Genomic DNA, 22,325 nt, shown 5'->3' on the forward strand with positions numbered 1-22,325 from the left:
TGCTCACACCATTTAAGGGTAAAATATCACTTTTCGGCTCATAAAAATTATGAAATTACACAAGAGGTTTGGTGTTTGAAATGACACTTACCAAACCAATAATAATAAGGAAAATGTCCCTTCACCCTAATTTGAGCTATACTTACCCCAGCAAATTATAAGCTTCACCCCTTACCCTTAATATTACTTATTTTTTTGTTCCTTAATACCCAATTAAACTTCTTCTTTTTTTTGTTTATTTGTGGGACCATTTTACACTCTCTCCCTTTGTCACAGAGAGAGAAGTCACCGGAGACTTTGCTAGAGGTCACCGGATGTCGGGCACTGGTTGTCGGATTTTGCTGAAAACCTCTCTGGGGGTTTAGGGGTCACCGGATGTCCCCAAAGAGATTGTCGGAGATCTCATATGTTATCAGATACTATTATTGCCCTCTACCTCTCTCCCTTTGAGAGAGAGAGAGAGAGAAGTCACCAGAAACTTCACCAGAGGTCGCTGGATGTCGGGCACTAGTGGTCGGATTTCACTGAAAACCTCTCTGGTGGTTGCTCGACGTCCCTAAAGAGATCGTCGGAGATTTCATAGGTCATCAGATACTATTATTGGCCCCCACCCCTCCCTCCCTTTGTCATAAAACCTTTGTCATATATATATATATATATATATATATATATATATATAGAGAGAGAGAGAGACAGAGAGAGAGAGAGAGAGAGAGAAGTCACCGGATATCGGGTACTGGTCGCTTGATTTCATCGGAAACCTCTCTGGAGGTAGCCGGATGTCCTCAAAGAGATCGTCGGAGATCTTATAGATAATCAGATATTATTATTGCCTCCCACCCCCCCTTTAAAATAACAGTTTTAATTAGGGGGCAGTGAAAGTTTATTGGGTTTTATTAGGGGCAATAAATATTTATTGAGTGGGAAGGGGGGACTAATCTCCCTAAAATTAGACAAACAAGACTTTGATAAATGAGGAGATTAATCAATTTTTTGGGTTTTATTAGGAGCAATAAATATTTATTGAGTGGGAAGGGGGGACTAATCTCCCTAAAATTAGACAAACAAGACTTTGATAAATGAGGAGATTAATCAATTTTTTTTCTTTTTTTTTTCTTTTTTCTTCTTTTTAAAAAGAGGATCAAAGAGTTTCACTCCTGTCCTCATGGTGACTCGAACTCATAACTTCGTACATAGGTAGTGGGTACTCTAACCACTGAGCTAACTCCACTTAATCAATTCAAAACCTTTTTTATTGTGGGTTGGTAAAAATTTATTGGGGGAGCGCCAAAAGGAAAAACAGGGAAAGGTAAAAAAAAAAAAAAAGAGATCAGGAGACTCGAACCCATGATAAGGAATAGAAAAGCAAGCCTGTAGCTTACTAACTGGACTACAAAGGTTCTTATATATGTGTCTACATATATATATATATATATATATATATATATATATATATATATATATATATATATATATATATATATATATATATATATATATATTGCGGCGGCATTATTTGCACACCCTCAAGGCCACCCATGACGGCTGCCTACCTATATCAGTCAATTATAAATTTATAATTATGAACAATATCAGTCAATGATATAACATTGCTCAATATGCGGTTGTTCATCTATGTTAGTCAATTATAATTATACCAAACTTAATCTAATCATTATAGGGGTCTTGACTCAGTGCACAAAATTAGGCCAAGGTACTTCCACATACTCCACAACGAAATTTTTATTCTCACTTACCCAATATAAGAGCAAAATGTCCATTATATGTAGGCTCTCAAAAATTAAGAATTACGCACTGTCACTAAACTATCTCTTTCCCTCTCGCACTGCCTCTAAATTTTGATGGCCGTATCTTAGTCTTCGGGTTGAATTGAGATGTGAGATTTAGGGTTTAGCTTCGAGAAAAAAGACATCTAATTCTCTTGCTATGAAATGAATTTTGGATTTTAGGGACTTGTTATTAGAAGGTATGAGGTGGGTTGTGGGAAATGGTGAGAAGATCTATTTTTGATCTTTCAATTAGGTTTGGCCTTTTCCTCTGTATCTTCTTATTCCTTAACAAGAAACACATACTTAAATATATTTTTTAAGAAAAAAAAGAACATAATTTCATTTATCGATGAAGTAAGCATTACAAGAAGCTAGCTACAGACTGGAAACAAACCCCTAATTACTAACCTTACATTTCAAAGTGTTGAGCTCAAGTACATGGACAACTATGTTAGGGCGGCCATTTAAAAAAATCCCCCTACCCTAACACACTCTGACAATGCAAAAAAAGAACAAAACCCAATGATGAATAAAGAATCTACCCACCAAGCTATCACCATGGAGAAAAGAAACCATAATCACCGTCACATAAACAGTAGAACAAAAGGAACTTGGAAAACCAAGTCCAAACACTTAACCCTACCAAGATAAGTGGGTACTTATTAACGTGATTAAACCTAGAAAATAAGTTCGAAAAAGCAATAAAATATAGTCCTACACCTTCTCCGAGTAAAACAACTGTTATGAAGCAACGACGCATATCTGCACCATAACAGTGAACGCTTCAGCTAGTGAAGATGTAGAGCTACTACCTTAACCCTCTTGGAGAGGATTAGCCAACTCCTCCATATCGGGGTCCACACCTGCTGAAGCGGGTTTGGGTTTGTCACGGAATCTGCAGGGACGACCTTCTTCTTTGGCACCTTCCTATCAGTGATAGAGATATCAACTACGTCATCAGATTGAGGAGAGCTTCACGTGTTTCCCGTTCTCGACCTGATCTTCTTCTCGCAACCAATGAATATGTACTCAACACCTTAGCTGGGTTTCCCATAAGCCAGCAGCAATAGGCCCACAACCATTAGCCCTAGCCCAATTGTCCAGCAGGCCCAACACCCCATAGCCTAGCTAGGAACCCTAAATTCAAATTAGGGTTTCCCGCTGAGAAACTCGGGGACGACACCAACCGACTTTCCCCCGCCGTCTCCTGCCTAGGGCCAACTCCAACCCTCGAGACCTACACAGAGAGAGTCGGCGACTCAGTTCCTGCTGACTCAGGAGCTGCTAGCCCCGGTGATTCTGATCTGGCCATGATCTGCAACTTGTTTGCCATCGCCGCCTCTTCCAGACGCTTATCACAACCACTCTGACTATGGAAAAAGAACCCACACCCTTTACAGATCTCATGGAACTTCTCGTACCTAAGCTCCAAAGCCACCACCGCCTCCAGTGAAAAAACAGTACCTACGTCGTGCCCAGATACGATGCCGTACAGCATGGATCACCCGTATCCTTTGAATAGGATCCTTCGTTACCATCGCAGCTTGATCAAACCGCACAAACTGCCCCAGAGCATTGCCGAGAAAGGTTAGGGCACGTTCATTGCCCATTGTAACGCCCAGTCCCATTACCGCCACCCAACTTCGAGAAAGTGCAACGGCACTGTGAGCCCCCGAAAATTTTGTTTAATTTTTAGAAGGTAATTTTTCGCCAATAAGATTTTCCTCAAGGTGATTTAAGTGAAGGAAGTGGCTTTGGGGATTAATTTGGTGTTGAGACTACCAATTGGGCTATTTGAATTAAGTTTGGGCCGAGATTCTTTCATTTGGGCCTAGAAGGTTACTAGAGTTCATCGAAGCAAAAGATCGTCGAAGCAAATTTGAAAGGAAGGCGAATTGAGTTGTAGAGAAGATTTGAATTATTAGTTTTAACGAGATTGAGTTTTGGGCCTAGGTCGAAGTCGAGAATTAACTTAGGAAGTTTCCGATGAAAAACGAATAAAAGAAAAATTACGAGCCCAAAACCGAAAGCAATTAGCTAGAAGAGTTCCGTAATTCGTCGCAAGAGCAAAATTGGTATTTCCCGGACATAAGTATAAATAGAACAATTAGCATTGGAAAACCCTAGAACTCACTCTCCCTCTCTTCTCAGCCGCGTCCACTCTCTCTTTCTCCCCCGACCTCTTGCACTCTCTCTTCTTCCCTCTGCAACCACCGGAAAACACCGGTTCCGGCCACCACCTCTTGACACCGCCTCCACCCTTCAAACCAACACCCAAATCCCATCAGGGCCCAACCATTCCACCACCGATCGAAAGCTCCTAACCACTACATGCATGCCCGGAAAGTTACGACGCCACTACCCTCCTCTTTCGTCGATCCTCGACCATGACCTCACCACACTGACACCACCATCCAACTCAGTAGACAAGAAAGAGTGAAACCCATGAGCATCATCACCCATCGATGCCGGGAGACCGCCGTACAAGCATCGTCGGAGGCCTCGGCCCTGCATGCCCTCGTTCTCCGGTCTCTAGCTCAAATTGAGCTAAACAACCTTCGTAGCTGGAATCAAGGCTTCACGATGCATCAAAGCCCCCTAGTCCCGACCTCCGACTCCTACCAGAGTCGCCGCACGTGCTTCACGCGTCGCCATTGGTGTGTGGGAGACTCTAGCTCCGCCGGTCTTGGCTGCTGGAGTTTTCGACTACCACTATTAGGTAATTTCGTGCTTCCTCTTTCGTTAGAGCTACTGATTTGAGTGGAATGGACCCTAATAACTTGTTGTCTAATTTGCAAGAATTTAGGTCTGCCAAATTGTAAGGTTTTGGAGAAGAGAAGGGTTGGGTCGGTGTCCATTGAAAATGGATTGAGGTAAGGGTCATGAACTCTGTGTTGGATATGAATTTGGTTAAGAATTGGATTAAAGATCATAAATTCTGTCATTTATTTGGATTATGTGAGGATTTGGTGGATTTCTGCATTTTGGGAAGTTTTGGAGAGAAGAGAAACTGTTGGGTCAATTCGATTGATGTCAAGAAAAGGGTAAGCACCTCGAATTCTATTTTGATGTGAAATATTGGTTGAGGGTTGTTTATTGATGGTATATTGTCCGCTAGGGATTCAAATGATTGGTGATGTTGGAATTGTAGCAACAACCGAATTAAACTCTTAATCGGAAAAGAAGATTGGTAGGGGCCTGGTTTGGTGATCTTGTAATTGTTATGGTTGAGTTGAACAAATTATGATGGTGATTTGAGCATGTTGTTGAATGGGTTGGAAAATGGATTGAATGAAGTTAATTTAAGATGACATTTTTGAGTCAAATGCTTAAACAGTTTGGTAGTTGAGTTGAAATTGGTTGAATGTGACAGAGTTGGTTTTGTCAATTAAGGTGTATTTGATATCAATTTTGGAAATGTCTTTTTGCCAAAGAGTTTATTTTGGTGGTAATTGAGGATTAAAACTCATTGTGTTAAGTGAAGTCAAGGAGATTAAGTAATCACAATTGTTTGAGAAATTGATTATGAAATTGGTGGATTTTATTTGATTGAGCTAAATTAGGATATTGGATTAAAGTTCATGAAATAAGGTTAAAAATCAGAGTATTCTAGTGTAGCCATATCCTGAAGTTATTGTAAGAATGTGATCATTCAGGAATGGTAATTACTATTTATTTGCTAGTATTTAATGATTAAGTAAAAAGGGTCAAACTGGTTGACTTGGAATACATTAAGAAAATAAGTATAATCACCATATCCCGAAAGGAGTTTGAAAGGTTAAATCATTCGGGAATGGTAATTATTATTTATGATTAATTTTAGTTTATCCCCCTAAGGTTTGGGGGTGTCATCATTTCACTCCATCTACTTTCAATTTTGAATTTTTACCCTCAAACTTTCCAATTTCAATCAGCCGTGTCCAATTTCTCCTATTCCGTCTAAATTGGACGTTAACTCTGACGATCGGACCCACCTTGAGGGCTAAAATGGTCATTTCAAGATAAAAAAAAATAAAAAATAAAAAAATAAAAATTCCTTCTTTTTTTTTTTCTTTATTTGTTTCTTCGTTTTTTTATTTTTTATTTTTTATTTATTTTGTCTTCAACCTATACACCACAAGTTATAATAGGTTTATAAAAACAAAAAAATACTCTAGGTGGTTGAAAGCCGCTCGCTGGTCTATGATATTTGTGATATATCTCTGATAAAATGAAGAATTTTAGGATATATCCCTAATAAAGTGTAGAAATATATGTAAAAAATAATTTTACACTTTACCTGTAAATAAATATCTGTAAAAAATGATTTTACACACTCGCTGGTCTACGGTATTTGTAATATATCTCTGATAAAGTGAAGAATTTTAGGATATATCCCCAATAAAGTGAAAAAATATCTGTAAAAAATAATTTTACACTTTTTCTATAAATAAATATCCCGAAAGGAGTTTGAAAGGCGAAATCATTCGGGAATGGTAATTATTATTCAATTGCTTAAGGTTTAAAAACTAAATAAAATTTCGGTCAAACTAGTTTACCAAAATTTTAACATGGAAAGAAGTGTGATCACCATCTCCCGAATGAGCTTACTACGTTAAGTGAATTGTTCGGGAATGGTTTCCATTAAATATCGATTCAGGATAAATTGGTGACTCATAAAGAAATTGAGCAAATAAGTTATGAATTGAGTACTTATCAGATTTAATTTTTGATAAAGGACTCGAGCATGTGCACTTGGATTAGGATAAATGATTAAAAGTCGGGAACGAACCAGAATGTGGACGAGCACTCCATATCCAGGTAGGTTGAGCTGTCCATTCCTTGTTAGAGGTTTTTCGATATACGTGAAATGCTCTAGTATAATAGTATGTTGCCTGCAAGTACATTTTTGGTTGTTCATTAGTTGATGCCTCGTGATATCCGTGTTTCCATAATTGATAATTGCTGATTGCGAAAACCGATGCTAGACTTGCATGTTGAGATACTGTACCCAATATATGTTTGTACTTGTGACCTGAAAGTGAATGGGACCTAGATGCGTTGATTCCTAGGGATCCCACGGTGTCTATAACCGTGAACCTCCAGAGGGGGCTGTGCTCTTATGTTCATCGACGAAAAAGGTAAGTACCGACGGTGAACAAGTCATAGAACACTCAGGGACATGAAATGGACGCTTTCGCTACTTGTAGTCACGAGGGCTATAGAGTAGTTGGCCGGTTCTCGATGGATGACCAACCGGGCCAGTCACCGATTGTTTTAGATTAGCCGGCAGGTAAGTATCTCGGAGCTCCAAGTTGTGTGAAGCATGCTGCATATGTTTTCTAAAAGAGAACATATGTTTTATCTCTCTCTATATATCTCTCGTCTTTAAGCTATCTCTGTATTCTAGGATTTCAATTTAACCTAATTTTTTTGTAATTTCATTGGAATGGACTCTAATTCGTAGAGCAATCTCTTCTCGTCCTTAAACTCGAGGCGGTATCAATCTCGATCCGTTTCATTTTTTTTTTTTTTGGTCTTTTACCGAATTAGAATTTTTGATTTTGGGTTTTTGTTTGGGTTTGATAGGTGCTGATGGGTTTTTGTGGATGATTGCAGATCTGTTCGGACACGAGGAAACATAAGAAGACTATGAGATAAAGGCTAAGTTTTTGTGCCCCTTTTGCATGGAAGATTTCGATGTCATTGGGGTATAATTTTGCAAAGAATGGGGTATAATTATGCAAGTTTTTATTTTATTTTTATTTTTTTTCAATTTGAAGTATGAAGCTTTGTGCGTAAATTGGTTGATTGGAGCTTGCTTTGTTGTTAGCATTGTGTAAAGATGCAACCTTTCAAGTTGTGTTTTATTCGCTGTAAATGAACCTGTAAGTTTTTGGGTGGCTTTTAGTTGTAGTTTAGGTTAGAAAGGAACGAACTTTGGACTGTTTGTTTCATTGGTTTGTGATTTGGGTAATGTTTTTCTTTCCTGCGAGTTTCCTTCTACTGTTTTGATGGTGGACAAGGCATGCTAGTGGCTTAGTTCCCACTATCAATTTTCAGCATATTTGACTTCTGTTCTTTGAGGCCCTTATTTGTGTATTTATAATATATTTGTGAAGATCCACCATGGATGACATAAACACTTGTCACATTTGTTTCAAGAGGTACGACCTGAATGTGGACCTTTTGGATGTTCATGCAGACAAAAGCACAGTTCATCGTTTTGATAAGTTCAATCTGAAGTACAACCACTGTGGTCAAAGTAGGCTCAGGGAGATTTTCCTTAAGCAGGATAATCTTATCCAAGGTATAATTGTTTATTGGCTTACTTGCTCTTTTCATAGTTAAGTATTGGATTCTCAAGCCATGGCTTTTGAGATGTTATTTCTGTCAAGTCTTAGAGGCATTAATTTTCATGATTATCTTTTGTTGAATAGGCCATTTCCTTGCTGAGCTGACAAAGCAAGTGTTTTCTGATCTTTCTGCCAGTAAATATCAGGTGCTTTCATGCTCTGCTACTTTTGTATAGGTTTTAGTGGTTTTATTTCCCTTTTTTTTTAATCATCAATTATGAAGAATGCTAGACTGCTAGTGTGGATTAACGCTCCAACTATTAATTAATTCATACATACTTTAATTTCCCAATCTGTTGGATATAAATACTAGTGTTTATAATAATTTAGATATTTGGATCAAATCAAGTTTAGGTTTCTGAATTATCCTTCCTTGCCTCTCTAAATGTTCATTGATATGGAACAAATGACCACTCCCTCTCCATTCCTTCTTGTTTGTTTGTCTTTCTTATTTCTCTGCATGTCTAGATTGGCTCCTTGCCTGATGCTCTGTTTTTATACTGCAGATGGCTGGGCACAGAATATCAAAATATGGCAGGAAGCAAAGTGAGTGGGACCAAATGGCTAGTTGGATAGTGAACAATGAATTGTACAGTGAGAATGTTGTATGGTTGATATAGGTAAATGCAAGATTACCTTTCAGAAATAGGTCATATGAATTTGGGGGTTCTAGTAACAATGTTAGATTTAGGGTTTAGGATTCTGTAAAAACTTGAATTCTTATTACGCAATTTTTGTCTTCTTTCAGCTGCCACCACTGTACAATATATACCAGGAAATGGGGATAGTCACATCATTTCAGAACATTCTTGACAATATCTTTATACCGCTATTTGAGGTCACCATAAATCCAGATTCCCACCCGCAGTTGCAGGTTTTTCTGAAACAGGTTAGCTATCTCTTCGTTAAATTTTCTTTTTTATTGAACTTGTAGGTTAGTTAGGCTAATATACACGCTCAGGATTGAATGGCAGTCTTTAAATTACGCTCGGTATTATAACTGGATTTTACATCTAGTATTCCCCTTGATGATAAAGTTGATGATCGGGAGCGAAGCTAGTAAGCTACTGGTTTGTGTATATGAGCAAACTACAATTCAATCCCTTGGTTCCTCATCATTTTCTGCACAGGGCCTGAATATCAAATTTTTTACCTTACATTTTCCTATAAAATTCATGTTGTCTCTGGTTCATATTTGTTCTGGTTTTAGGTAATCTGTATAGATGTATGTATGTTTGTAGTTCGACTTAAACAAATCTAATTTTCTGGTGATTGTATAGGTGATGAAGATGGAGGTTGACTACAAAGTAAGTTCCCTTTTTACCTTCCTCTTACATATTTATTTTGAATCAATTAATGCTTGCATTTTTATTTGCCAAACTAACTGTTGTAATTTAGGTGGTATTAATCGGATTTTCTGCAGACATTGGATACTTATTAGGAGATCCACATGAGCATTGCAGGTCTGTCAAACAAGGAAATGCAGAACCTTCAAAGGTAGCCAAACAAGGGCAGCTTTTGTCTTTATTATTGGATTTTGCTTGCTGGATCTTGCCAAGTTAGAAGGAAGAGCTGAAATTCAAGAAATTCACTTGCTTCTTCGATTCCTGCTGAAGGAAGGACTGCACCTACATATATATGTTAATTATGCTGGTAAATAGTTTCTATCTCTCTACTCAAAAGTTCAAAATTTGAGTTTAATTTTTCCATGATTTAATTATAGCTTAGGTCTTGATTTGGTTTTTAATAGTTGGTGCTGGTACTATTGCGAGCCTTGTTTCTCACTATTGGACGAGTAATTTTTAAAGAGTTTTGTCAATGTTTTGTGAGATGCACATGATTTCAAAAAACGAAAGTGTGTTTTTGTGCATTTGGTTTAGGTCTGCATTGGATTTCAAGGAATTAGGGGCTAATTTTGGTTCAGTTTTAGTTTTGAATTGTGATTCTATTGAGTATTTCAATGGGTTCCAAGTTCAAACAATTTTCAGGTTCTATAAGTTTTGGTTTTGGATATATTTGGTTGACTGGTATGCACTTGCCAGTTTGTGACTTTCTGATTTTGGGGTTTATGTTCTTCCTTGTTGCACCTTCCACATAGGACTGCACCTTTTTCTTCTCAACAATCAATGATCAAATTGCCACAAAGTAATCATCTCGTTAACCATTTCCAATAGTCAACTGCCATATTACATCACATGCATCAGTTAAAAACTCTGCCATATTACATCACATGCATCTTGAACAACAAAGTTGCCATTGTCAAGAAGCCTTGTTGTATATTCTACTTAAATTCTTGAACAAATACCTGCTGCAGGACAGTTACTAGGAAGTTGAGGCAGAGGATATGGCACCTAATTAGTACATTTGATTGACTGGTATGTGATTTTCGCTTTGCAAGTTTTCCTATTTTTCCATTTGGTTTTGGAGCTCAAAAGTATATTTGTTTCTTTTTTTGCTAGGTTGTGATTTTCTTTACTGTGAGTGACACATTATGGGTTTTGCATCACTCTAACAGAAAGACTTCTAGAATACCCATACATGTCTAGTGGCTTCTCATCTCAGAGGTACTAAATCAAAGGAGAGAACCAACTCAATTAATCATTTAGAATGTTTGTTATGTTCGGCTAAATTTAAATCTTATCAATGCTTTTAACTGGGAAACCAGTGTTGGATTGGGGAACTAGGGAAATGGATTCCTTTTGGAGCTGCAAGAGGACTGTTATACCTTCATGAGCAGTGTGACCTGAAAGTTATCCACAGGGATGTGAAGGCATCAAATGTACTTGATGACTACTGTGAAGCCGTAGTCGGAGATTATGATTTGGCAAAGCTTTTGGATCACCAAGATTCACATATCACCACTGCAGTGGTACCATAGGGCACATAGCTCCTGTCCTCTGATAAGATGTCTTTGGATTCGGTATTCTTCTCCTTGAACTAATCACAAGCCAGGCAGCTCTAGAATTTGCCTAGTCAACTAACCAAAAAGTAGCCATACTTAATTGGGTGAGCAAACAACACAAATCCTGTATATTTATTACGAAAATAGTACTAAATAGTAATTGATTAGTCCAATGATTTACATTCGAGATTTATTTGATCACAGGTTAAAAAGCTGCATCAGGAAAAGAAGCTTGAAATGCTAGTGGACAAAGATATTATTACTAACTGTGATTGCATTGAGCTTGAAGAAATTATTCAAGTTGCACTCATGTACTCAATACCTTCCTGGTCATAGGCCCAGAATGTCTAAAGTACATGGTCAGAATGCTAGAAGGTGATGGACTTGTCTCAAGTTTCTGTTTCAAATGCCTCTAAGTGTTGTTTGTTTGCATCTGAAAGTAGAAGTGTTCTGTGGTTAAGTGAAACAATGCTAAATCGCAATTTTTGATGTACAAATGAACTAATTGTTTTTAATTCAAGCAATAAAAGAAAAGTCTGAAATGAAATTGGGGTATTTATTTTATTCAGTTTTGTTTTTTTTTTTAATTTTTTTTTAAAATAAATGCAAGGAATTCTCCTTGTATATCAGTTAACCATAGTTAACCCTAGGTGTTTAATTCCTTGCATTTGAGATGAACAATTCCTTGCATTTGTGAACTCAAATGCAAAGAATTTTCAAGTCGTTGTATTTGCTCTTTTGTAAGGGCCTCTTTGCAAGGACCCAAATGCAAGGAATATTCCTTGCATTTGGGTTAATGCAAGGAATTTCCAGTTTTTTACAAGGAAAAAATTCCTTGCAAAAAGCCATTTTTCTTGTAGTGTTTTGTGTAACTCTTGTTGTTTGTTTGTTTCAGTTTTGAGTAAGCATCAGCAAATGTGAACGCATAGTTTGGTAGAGACAAAGTTCCGTGCATCTTTCTTCCTTGGATGGATGGATATGGTGTGTGCATTTCTGGTAGTACCCAAACTATATTTCCCCTCACTGAATTTGTTAGACCCTAGACCCTAGTGTATACATGTCTATGCAATATGGGCAGCAATTGCAAAAGTTTGTTTTTCGTTGGCATGCATAGCATCTTGTTGGGGGAAAATCGTGAAGAGCAAGCATTCCATTTTAGACTAAATTCAGTTTAGTCTCTCAAATTTTAGGACTAAAATCAATTTGGTTCCTCTTTATTTTTTAATCACGTTGGTCCCTGCACTTCTAATTTATATCATCTAGATTCAAATTTTAAAATTTGCTCAACTCATGACGTCACAGGCTGATGTGGCACAGACATGATGGCTCACTTTTCAAAATTTAAACCCCTAAGAAGGGCAAAATGGACATTTCTAATTTAATAAAATTTCTAAATTTTTTTAATTGTTTCCCTATATTTTCTCTCTTTTCTCCTCTCTCTCTCTCTCTCTCTCTCTCTCTCTCTCTCAACGATTCATCCTCTTCAGCTACTTGTTCCACTTTTCTACACACCAAAATCAAAATCAAAATTTCAATTGTAACAACTCCAATGCTGAAGAAAATGATGAAATCGAATTAGCATTACTTTGAACAAAACCCTAACCTTTTCCAGAGATTGCGTTAGGAGTTGGTGTTGATAGAGCACCAAAGGCGGTCCATATCGATGCAGAGAGATTGAATCTGAGACAGGTCGTTGTTGATGGCATGGACATGGAAAGGTCCGAGGAGTCGATGCCGCTCGAGTACGCCAAATCCAGCAACACCAGTGTTCAAGATCCCATCTTTACCCCTGTAACAGTCAATCCCACTCTCAATCACAGAGAAATACAACCCAACAACCCCCATAGTGTTTGAGTACTTCCAACCCACCTCGCCTCCGGAACTCAAAGCCCTGCTCATTATGACCTTCCGAGGCTTGCCAGAGCCGGTGGCCTTAAGTCCCTGAATATTGCTGTGGACAAGTCCGACGGTCTCGCTGGAGAAGTAGCAAATGTCGGTGCAGTTCACGAGGTTGTTTCTAAAGGGACGGTAGGGTTTTGAAGCTCTTTCAGGATAGAGGTGCTCTGGCGAGGTTGGGAGGTGACGACGGTGGTGGGTTTGGTTGAATCGGCCATGATTGAGTTGCAGAGAGAAGGGAATGTGGGTTCCGAGAGAGAGTGAAAATTAGTATTTTGGAGAATGTAGGTCTTCTTGGATGAGAGAGAGAGAGAGAGAGGGTTCTGGGTTTATAGCACAAGATCTGTGTGTGAGCTCTGGGTTTATAGCATGAGATTTGGGTGAGCTTTGGTGTGAATTTTTTTATTTTTGGTGTGCATTTAATGTTTTTTTTTTCTCTTTCTTTTTCTGTTCTGGTGTGAATTTTTGGGGGAGAAGACAAGGGAGAAAATATGGAGAAACAATTAAAAAAATTTCAAAATTTTATTAAATTAGAAATGTCCATTTTGCCCTTCTTGGGGGTTTACATTATGAAAAGTGGGCCCTCATGTCGGTGCCCCATCAGCTTGTGATGTCATGATTTGAGCAAATTTTAAAATTTAGACCCGGGTGATGAAAATTAGAAGTTCAGGGACCAACATGATTAAAAAAAAAAAAAAGGAGGAATCAAACTGATTTTAGCCCTAAAGTTTGAGGGACTAAACTGAATTTAGTTCTTCCTTTTTTATGTTTCGTTTGTGTTACAATATTTAAATTGGGTCTAATTATTAGTCCAAGAATTGTGAAAGATTTCAAAGAAAATAAGCACCAATTTATATATATGGCATGTCTTGAAGATCAAAAATGTCACATTGTTATATTCTTAAGAAAATGTCTATGAGAGAATTCTTAGGACTTCTTCTTCTATAAATAAGAGGCGTAGGTCCTTGTTACCACCACGAGTTATAAGCATGAGAAGAAATTTAATTTATATTTCTCTTTTAGTCAAATCTGGTTGTAGACTTATCATTGGTAATAAAGGAATTATTATTTCTAAAGATTTTGTTCGGATTGATTTTGGTGTGATTATGAATGATTGCTTACAATTAAATTGTTCACAAAGTCAACAAGAAAATTCACTTGTTGAAAACAATAACACATGAAGTAACACTTCAACAGGTGGTAAAAGAACTAAGTGTAATGATAAGTCTCCATATTTATGGCATAGAGTCCACATTTGAAAAGAGAGATTGAAAATTCTGTTGAAAAACAATATTCTAAATGAACTTGATTTGATTTGGAAGATTGTGTTGAATGTGTAAGGAAAAAGTAACTAACTTAAGGGAAAAATAACTAAGTTAAGGACAAAGACTGCACACATAAGCCAAACTCTTTTAGAACTCATACACACTGACTTTTTGTCCATTTAGAACTCAAACCATATGTGGAAATGTGTATTTCATCACTTTCATAGATATTGGCCCTTTTTCAAGAAAAGAATAAATTAATTTCAACGACATTTAATTTGCATCATCTTCTATTATATGGTACTACCAGCAACTTGTTCTGCTGATTTTATATGCATATGCGCGCACCATCTTCAATTCAAAGAGCTAACTTGAACATACATGTGAGCAATCTAAATCCAACGACATTTGCCTTTTAACAGTCGCAGAATCCATCATATATGCACCTCATTTTCAGTTCAGAGAGATGACTTGAACATATATATGGTAATCTAAATCCAACGACATTTGCCTTTAAACAGTCGCAGAATCATCGTATATGCTTCCTCTACCTTTTCATGTTCCATTTCTAATTAAAACCAAAGGTTACTTTCATTAACCATATATTAAGTCCTATCTATCCATGCCAATTATATAACTCTACCTTTAAACAGTCGCAGAATCATCATATATGCTTCCTCTAACTTTTCTTGTTCTATTTCTAATTAAAACCAAAGGTTACTTTCATTAACCATATATTAAGTCCTATCTACCCATGCCAAGTATATAACTCTCTATCTCTGCCACCACCTCTTGACCATTGAATACTCTCCAAAACTTGCATGTCTATGCAAGATTAAAACTAAATCCGACTACCAAGGACTTAATATAGTTAAATAAAATCAATTTTCAATTATGAATAAAAAAATAAAAAATTAAAATTAAAATTAAAATTTTTAAATCGTGCATAATTGTGGATAGCCTAAGCACGGCTCATTTAATGACCTAGCATGTGGCCTGTTTAATGGCTCGGTACAAGCACGGCCCGACACGATATGGGCTTAGGGTCAGGCGGGGCTTAACGTTCAAGTAATTAAAGGGACCAGTATGAGCCCGAACATGATAATAAATTGGCCAGCTCGAGCACGACATGAAGCATGAATAGGCCCACCTAAAATGGGTAGGGGCGGCCCGTTTGCCACCTCTACTTGAGGTACGAATTGGAGTAAAGAGTTTTGTAGGTACCAAAAAATATATATCGCAATAGTTCAAGTACCATTAGAGTTTTTACTCTAAGAAAAAATTTCAAAGACGAAGTAATAAAGTAATTAGGCTTCATAACCAAAATTAATTGGTAATAGATGAAGTTGACATCTATTACCAACATACTAAACCAAATAAAGAAATTAAATAGAGATCGAACATATGATCATTAAAAAAAAAAGAAAAAAAAAAAAATTCATCATGTGAATGAACAATATCGTATCATATATTAAAAACTTCGTAAGAATACAGTGTGATAAAAGAACTCTTCTATATTATTTTGTTATAAGCAATACTGTAAATACTGTCTTTTTTACTACAACTACCTTGTGCCTCACAAAGTTAGATCAACGATCCACTGGGAAGGGATTCTAAAAACTAGCATGCACTTGCACCATCAGGACAGAACAAATGGATAACATCGAGTGGATTTTTTGGTTATTAAAAAAAAAAAAAAAAGTTGACTACAAATTTCAAGGGTTGAGATCCCCTAATAGGTGTTGGGTCACTTGCACTGCCGGTTCATAGAAAATTTTTCGTCAATACTGATCACATGGTCATCCCTTAACATTAATTCTTTACTATAGGTCTACAGCTATAAACTTTTCTGAAAAATAAAAATATAAAATACTTAACTGGCCCTCTATGATCTTTTGGAGTAGAACTTTCTTGTTCTTGCATATAGCGTTAAAGCTAGGACAGTCCCTAACGTACAGAGACTACCCCAGATAATGAACGTGCTTCTGTAACAAGCCATTCCCAAGCAGCTACCATCTTCATCTCCTTCCTTGCGATAAAGAAGAGCAGATGAGTAGCCAAAAAGAAACGACCCAACTGAGACATTCGCAACCACCACATTGTGATTTATTTAGAATTTCTTGGTCCCGAATAGTTCTGTGGTTATGGACAGTGGCGGACGCACAGTGGGACGAGCGGGGGCAGCTGCCCCCACTGAGCTTTTGACATTTGGCAACTGACCTTTTTTCTTCTTTTTTTTAATATGGGCCATGTTATACGTTGACACTTTCCTGTCTAATATGTATATATATATATATATATATGGACATAAGTACGGTTGCATCTCACCAAATCTCTATCATTCGTATATAATTTTATATATGCAAAGGCATCACCCTTTTCCCAGAGTCCCAGACGACCCCAGACCTTTTCTTCTTCTGTTTGTTCTACTGAGAATCCCCAAACAACCAAACTCAGTACTCAAACAACCAAACTCAATACTTCCAGTCTTTGGTTCGAGTCTGACATCATCGACTCCTTTAGTTTTCCATATCTGCTCTTCTGCAACTCAGCCTTGGATTGATCATTGATGTATCTTAAAGGTTACTTCTTTATCTTCTAGTTTACTTCCCAAATATATGATTTTTTTGATTAGATTAAGTTACTCTTTTTTATGAAAATTGCAGTTGTGAAAAATTAAAGATGGAGAGATTCTTTAAACGAACATCAAATGAGTTATCATCACCCCTCATAGAGAGTGAAAGATCAAAACAGAGTTGGGTAGAAATTGATTTGGCTAATCTTCCTTCTGATCCTGGAGAAAGAACTAAAATTTCAGATTATCATCCCGATATTAGGGATCAAATTAGAAGAGAGTATCTGCTAAGAGGTCCTTGTCAGCCTAGAAATCATCAGTTTGTCCAAACACAGTGCGGAGAAGGGAAACGAAGGTGTGTCTCTGATTGGTTTAATGACTTCCCTAATTGGTTAGAATATAGCGTAGCCAAAGATGCTGCATTTTGTTTGTGCTGCTATCTGTTCAAATCAAATGTTGGTGAGCAAGGAGGAGGTGATTGTTTTACTGGTATTGGTTTTCAAAATTGGAAGAAAAAAGAAAGATTGCATGATCATGTAGGGAAGCAGAATAGTGTCCATAATCAAGCAGTGCAAAAATGTGAAGCTTTGATGAATGAAAAGCAGCATATTCGAAACATTATTGATTAGAATGTGCATCAATCCCGAATAGATTATCGAGCTCGACTAGAAGCTTCAGTTGATTGCATTCAGTTTCTTCTAAGACAAGGTCTTGCCTTTCGTGGTCATGATGAGTCAGAGAACTCAAGCAATCAAGGTAACTTTCTTCAGCTTTTGCAATTTCTCGTTGATCACAATGATGAAGTGAGAGCTGTTGCATTGAAGAATGCTCCTGCAAATCTTAGATTGACATCACCTAGGATTCAAAAGGACATTGTTAATGCTACTGCTGTTGAAACTACAAATGTTATTATGAGAAACATGGGTGATGCCTTTTTTTCTATCCTAGTTGATGAATCTAGGGATGTATCTGTGAAGGAGCAAATGGCTGTTACCTTTCGTTATGTGGATAAAAATGGGTGTGTGATTGAATCCTTCATAGGCATTGAACATGTAGCGAGTACTACTGCAATCTCACTTAAGAAAGCTATAGATGCACTATTCTGTAAACATGGACTAAGCTTCTCTAGGCTACGTGGTCAAGGTTACGATGGCGCCAGTAATATGAGTGGAGAACTTAATGGTCTGAAGACCCTTATTTTGAAGGAGAACTCGAGTGCTTTTTATGTTCATTGTTTCGCACATCAGCTTCAATTAGCTTTGGTCGGTGTAGCCAAGAAACATGAAATTGTAGGTGCTTTCTTTGCATCAATTGGTAGTGTTGTAAACATTGTTGGAGCATCTTCTAAACGTTGAGACATTCTGCGAGAAAAGCAAGCTCTTAAAGTCATTGAGGCACTTAAAGTTGGAGAACTTACAAGTGGACATGGACTCAATCAAGAAACTGAAATTAAGGGTTCATGTGATACGCGTTGGAGCTCACATTATGGTACTCTTCTAAACTTTACTGTCATGTTTTCTTCCATAATTGATGTGTTGGATGAAATAGCATTTGATAAAGTGAGTTCTGATCAGAAGCATGAAGCTTTTATTTCTTTGAAGTTGCTGCAATCATTTGATTTCATATTCAGTTTGCATTTGATGAGAATTATACTTGGAATCACTCATGAGTTATCACAAGCACTACAAAAAGATGATCAGGACATAGTGAATGCTATGGATTTAGTGAAAGTATGCAAGAGAAAATTCCAGACTTTTAGGGAGAGTGGATGGCTTTCTTTGTTTGAGCAGGTTGTTCTATTTTGTGGAAAAGAGAATATTAGTGTTCCAAACATGGATGATCAATATGTATGTCCAGGAAAATCAAGGCGTAGAGCTCCTGAAATGACAAATATGCATTACTATCGCTTTGACTTCTTTTGTGCAGTAATTGATTTCCAACTTCAGGAGCTAGATAACCGTTTCAGTGAGGCTACTACTGAACTTCTCCTTTGTTTGGCATCTCTAAGTCCTAATTATTCATTTGCAACTTATAATACGCAAAGTTTGATGCGTCTTGCTGAGCTTTATCCTCATGATTTTTCTGCATCAGAGTTGTTGTTGCTAGAATGTCAGTTAGAGACTTATATTGATGATATACGATCTAACAACAAGTTTCAAGAATTGCAAGGGATTGCTAATCTTGCAAAGAAATTAGTTGAGACAAGAAAGCATAAGACATATCTTTATGTTTATTTGCTGATCACTTTGGCTCTAGTACTTCTTGTTGCAACAGCCTCTGTTGAAAGAGCTTTCTCTGCTATGAATATTATAAAGAATCGAATTCGCAATCGAATGGGAGATCAATGGATGAATGACTGCTTAATTGTATATCTTGAGAAGGATATATTCAATTCCATTGACAATGAATCTATTATTCAGCGTTTTCAAAACATGGCACCTCGTAGAGGACAATTATAGATATGGAAGTACTCTGCTTTTCTAGGTATGTGCTCTTTTTTGTCTCTTGCAAGCTCTCTGTTTTGTTAAACCTTTTCTGCTATTGGACATTGATTTTCCAAGTTGAAGAGCTGAGCATGATAGTTTGTAATGAATGCGTCACATGAGATTTGTTAGTAAACCCTGTTTCTTTGATTGCATTCCTTTACTTCCTCTTTGGTGCAAATCTGTTAATGAATGAGTCACTTGAAATTTTCTATTAAACTATGTTTTTTTGAATGAGTAAACTATGCTTCCCATTTGGTACAAGTTTGTTAATAAATGAGTTACTTGAAACCTGCCCCCAGTGATATATATTACTGCGTCCGCCACTGGTTATGGACACTGCAATAGAAGTAATTGCTCCAGTGCACACTCCTATAATGGCGGTACTGATGATAAGAGAGACGTTAGCTGGGTTGAGAAGCAACAAAAAAAACTCCTGCCATTGGTGCTGCTAATGCCATTAGGAATGCAGGCCTTGAAATCATATACTTGCTTCGGAAAAACGAGAAAGGAGAAAATATTAGTAATTGGCTTCAAAAATATTTCTACCAAGCACATTCAACTCAAATATGACAATATACTTTTCAAAATGTTATTTAAAAAAATTACTGAAAACTGGGGACGGGAGTAGTTACCTTGAGAAGAAATAGTCCAGAAGTGAAGGCATGAGACGGCCAAAGAACCCGGAGGAAGAAGATAAAGAAACCAGAGAAGAAGTCTTAGATGAGCCTCTTGACTCCGCTATCTGTCCCAAGGTGTTCAAGAACACAAGCCCAATTGTTGCACTGAAAAAATACACTAGGAAATGTAACCAGAAATCTATCCTTTGCACCATCAACTTCACTCCAATCTCCTCTCTAACACCAATCCCATGATGTACCTGTACCTCACCAACCTCATCATGAACCTGCACTGTACTATGTTCCTCTTCTTCTTCCTGTTTAACTACACCACTTTCTATGCTCTCAAGGCCATTCTGATCATCTATGCTGACATTGTACACTCTGTTCTCTCTGTCTAGGCTCCATTTTCTTGATAATTTTTCTCTGATTTTTACTACAATTGGGATTACCAAGGGGATCAGTAGGAACACTCCGGTACCTATCATTCTGTCTAAGCCGATCATTGATCCTAAACTGGCGATGACGGCATAGATTCCGGTGGCAATGGTCATCACAAACATCAAATTGAACCCCGCTGCCATGTTTCTCGGCTCCCCTGTTCCCACATCAATGTTTCTCACCAATGGTGCCACTACAGCACAGACTAGTAAAGGCAGGAGAGAGTTTAGAAGAAGATAGGCCTGTGCTCTCTTATGAGGTGAAGAAGAAAAGGCAGCACTGACAATATCTGTGTAGATTTTTGCACTCAATCCCTGGTAACTTGTTGTTAGTCCCACAGCAACCTGTTGGAGAAGCGGAAAGTTTCGAATACTAACAACATAGCAAACGGTATTGATCCAACAGACGCTATTGCCTGCCACCATGGTGAGCAAGAATATTTGCCAATATGCTGGAGATGAGATTTGGTTTGTTACGAATAGAAATTGGACGCCGTAGCCAATCAACCCGAGAAGTGATCCGATTATGAGGACTAGCCAAAGGGGAAGGTAAATAGCAGCAATGCCGGAAAACCAACCAAAGAGTTTCCCTGCGTCGGAGGCAAAGACGAGATTGTTGATTTGTAGTTGGGACAAGGATAGAGTGTTCTTGAGTTGGGATGAGTAAGCAGGGAAGGTGGTGTTTGTTCCATTTATGGACTGAAGCCATATGATGGCCACTAGGCTTAACCATTGGAAAGCTTTTGATGAGGAAGACATGGCAAAGTAGGAGCCAAGATTGGTTTGTCTGTACATGCAATGAAAAGTTGGTATATTTATAAGGTTAACCTGTATGTTAAGAGGAGAGTAGCGTTGTGTGAAAAGAGTGCAAGAGTTTTTTTTTTTTAAAAAGTGGTGCAACAGTAATGCTGGCGAAGCAGAATGATACGATCACCACACACGATAATGTCCATTAATTAATCCATTCGAGTTAAAGTGACAGGTAACTAAGCTAGTTGTCGAGAAAGATAATCCAGCGGTTAGATTAATCTCAACGGAGGTAAAACCGCGTACTGTTTAGGAAAAATCATGTTTTGATACATGGTTGCAATTCCGATTCTAATTCGAATTTTATGTCCTTTTTCCTTCAAGTTTCTCCTTGTTATGGGTCATGTTCCTCTTTGTCATTGAGTTCCCTTTATGGAGTCTTCAGCCACAAGATTGACAATCGGTAAGTTAAACCAAACTGATTGAATTTCTTCTTGTTCAATTCCATTGGTTTCATATTTATTAATATCATGACTCTTCTATACCATCTGCACTTAGATTCATCAATATTGTTATTTCCTAATGTAATTGGGTGCATTATAGAATCTTATTTTCTTTCCAATTCTTTGTCAAAGTTCATCACTGTTGAACTCGACCCGTGTAAAATAATCTGGAAAAATATTGCCTAGTATTGTTTGTTCTTTACTTTAACCTAGTCCTAGTTGACAATAGACATCCAAAAGATTGTTTCAAGACTGATTTCATGTCATTTGGACTTGAAATACATGTTTGGTGAGATTTTGAAGTAAACCCATGTTGCTGGAATTTTGAAGAAAGCTGCACAGTTCAATCTGTTTTCATCCAGCTTTCTCTTTCATCCATCTTTCCCATACTTCTCGAACTCCAATTTGCTTGAAATTTTAGTATGTGGTACCTTCAACCTTGAATCTGGAAAGTTTCAAGTTCATCGCTCTTTAAAAATTCATTTTTACAAATTTTCTTAACTTGAGTCGTCCTGCTGCTTTTACATTCTTCTTATGTTTCTACTTTGATCATCATTAATCGGTTGATTAAATTTCCAGAGGTCATATGGAAACCTCCAAGTTCAGAATATAGCTGCTACTACTTTGAAAGTGGTTGTGAAGTTGGAGATGCATAATAAAGACTGGTGAAGTGAATTAACAATTTCCGCAATTTGGTAATAGGATGACGAAACATGGAATTTGGTTGCACAAGCCAAAGGCAGGAGTATTGCTTGACCCGGAATAACAT

At 37.4% G+C, this 22,325-nt stretch overlaps 2 pseudogenes; one reads left to right on the forward strand and one right to left on the reverse strand.

Annotated features, from left to right (window-relative positions):
• The first annotated feature begins 7,898 nt into the window (after positions 1–7,898).
• On the forward strand, positions 7,899–11,443 carry LOC112201917 (annotated as a pseudogene).
• A 4,585-nt stretch (positions 11,444–16,028) lies between these two features.
• On the reverse strand, positions 16,029–21,081 carry LOC112167115 (annotated as a pseudogene).
• Positions 21,082–22,325: the final 1,244 nt, after the last annotated feature.

The sequence above is a fragment of the Rosa chinensis genome, chromosome 5 (assembly GCF_002994745.2).
Source record: "Rosa chinensis cultivar Old Blush chromosome 5, RchiOBHm-V2, whole genome shotgun sequence".
In the NCBI taxonomy this organism is placed as follows: domain Eukaryota; kingdom Viridiplantae; phylum Streptophyta; class Magnoliopsida; order Rosales; family Rosaceae; genus Rosa; species Rosa chinensis.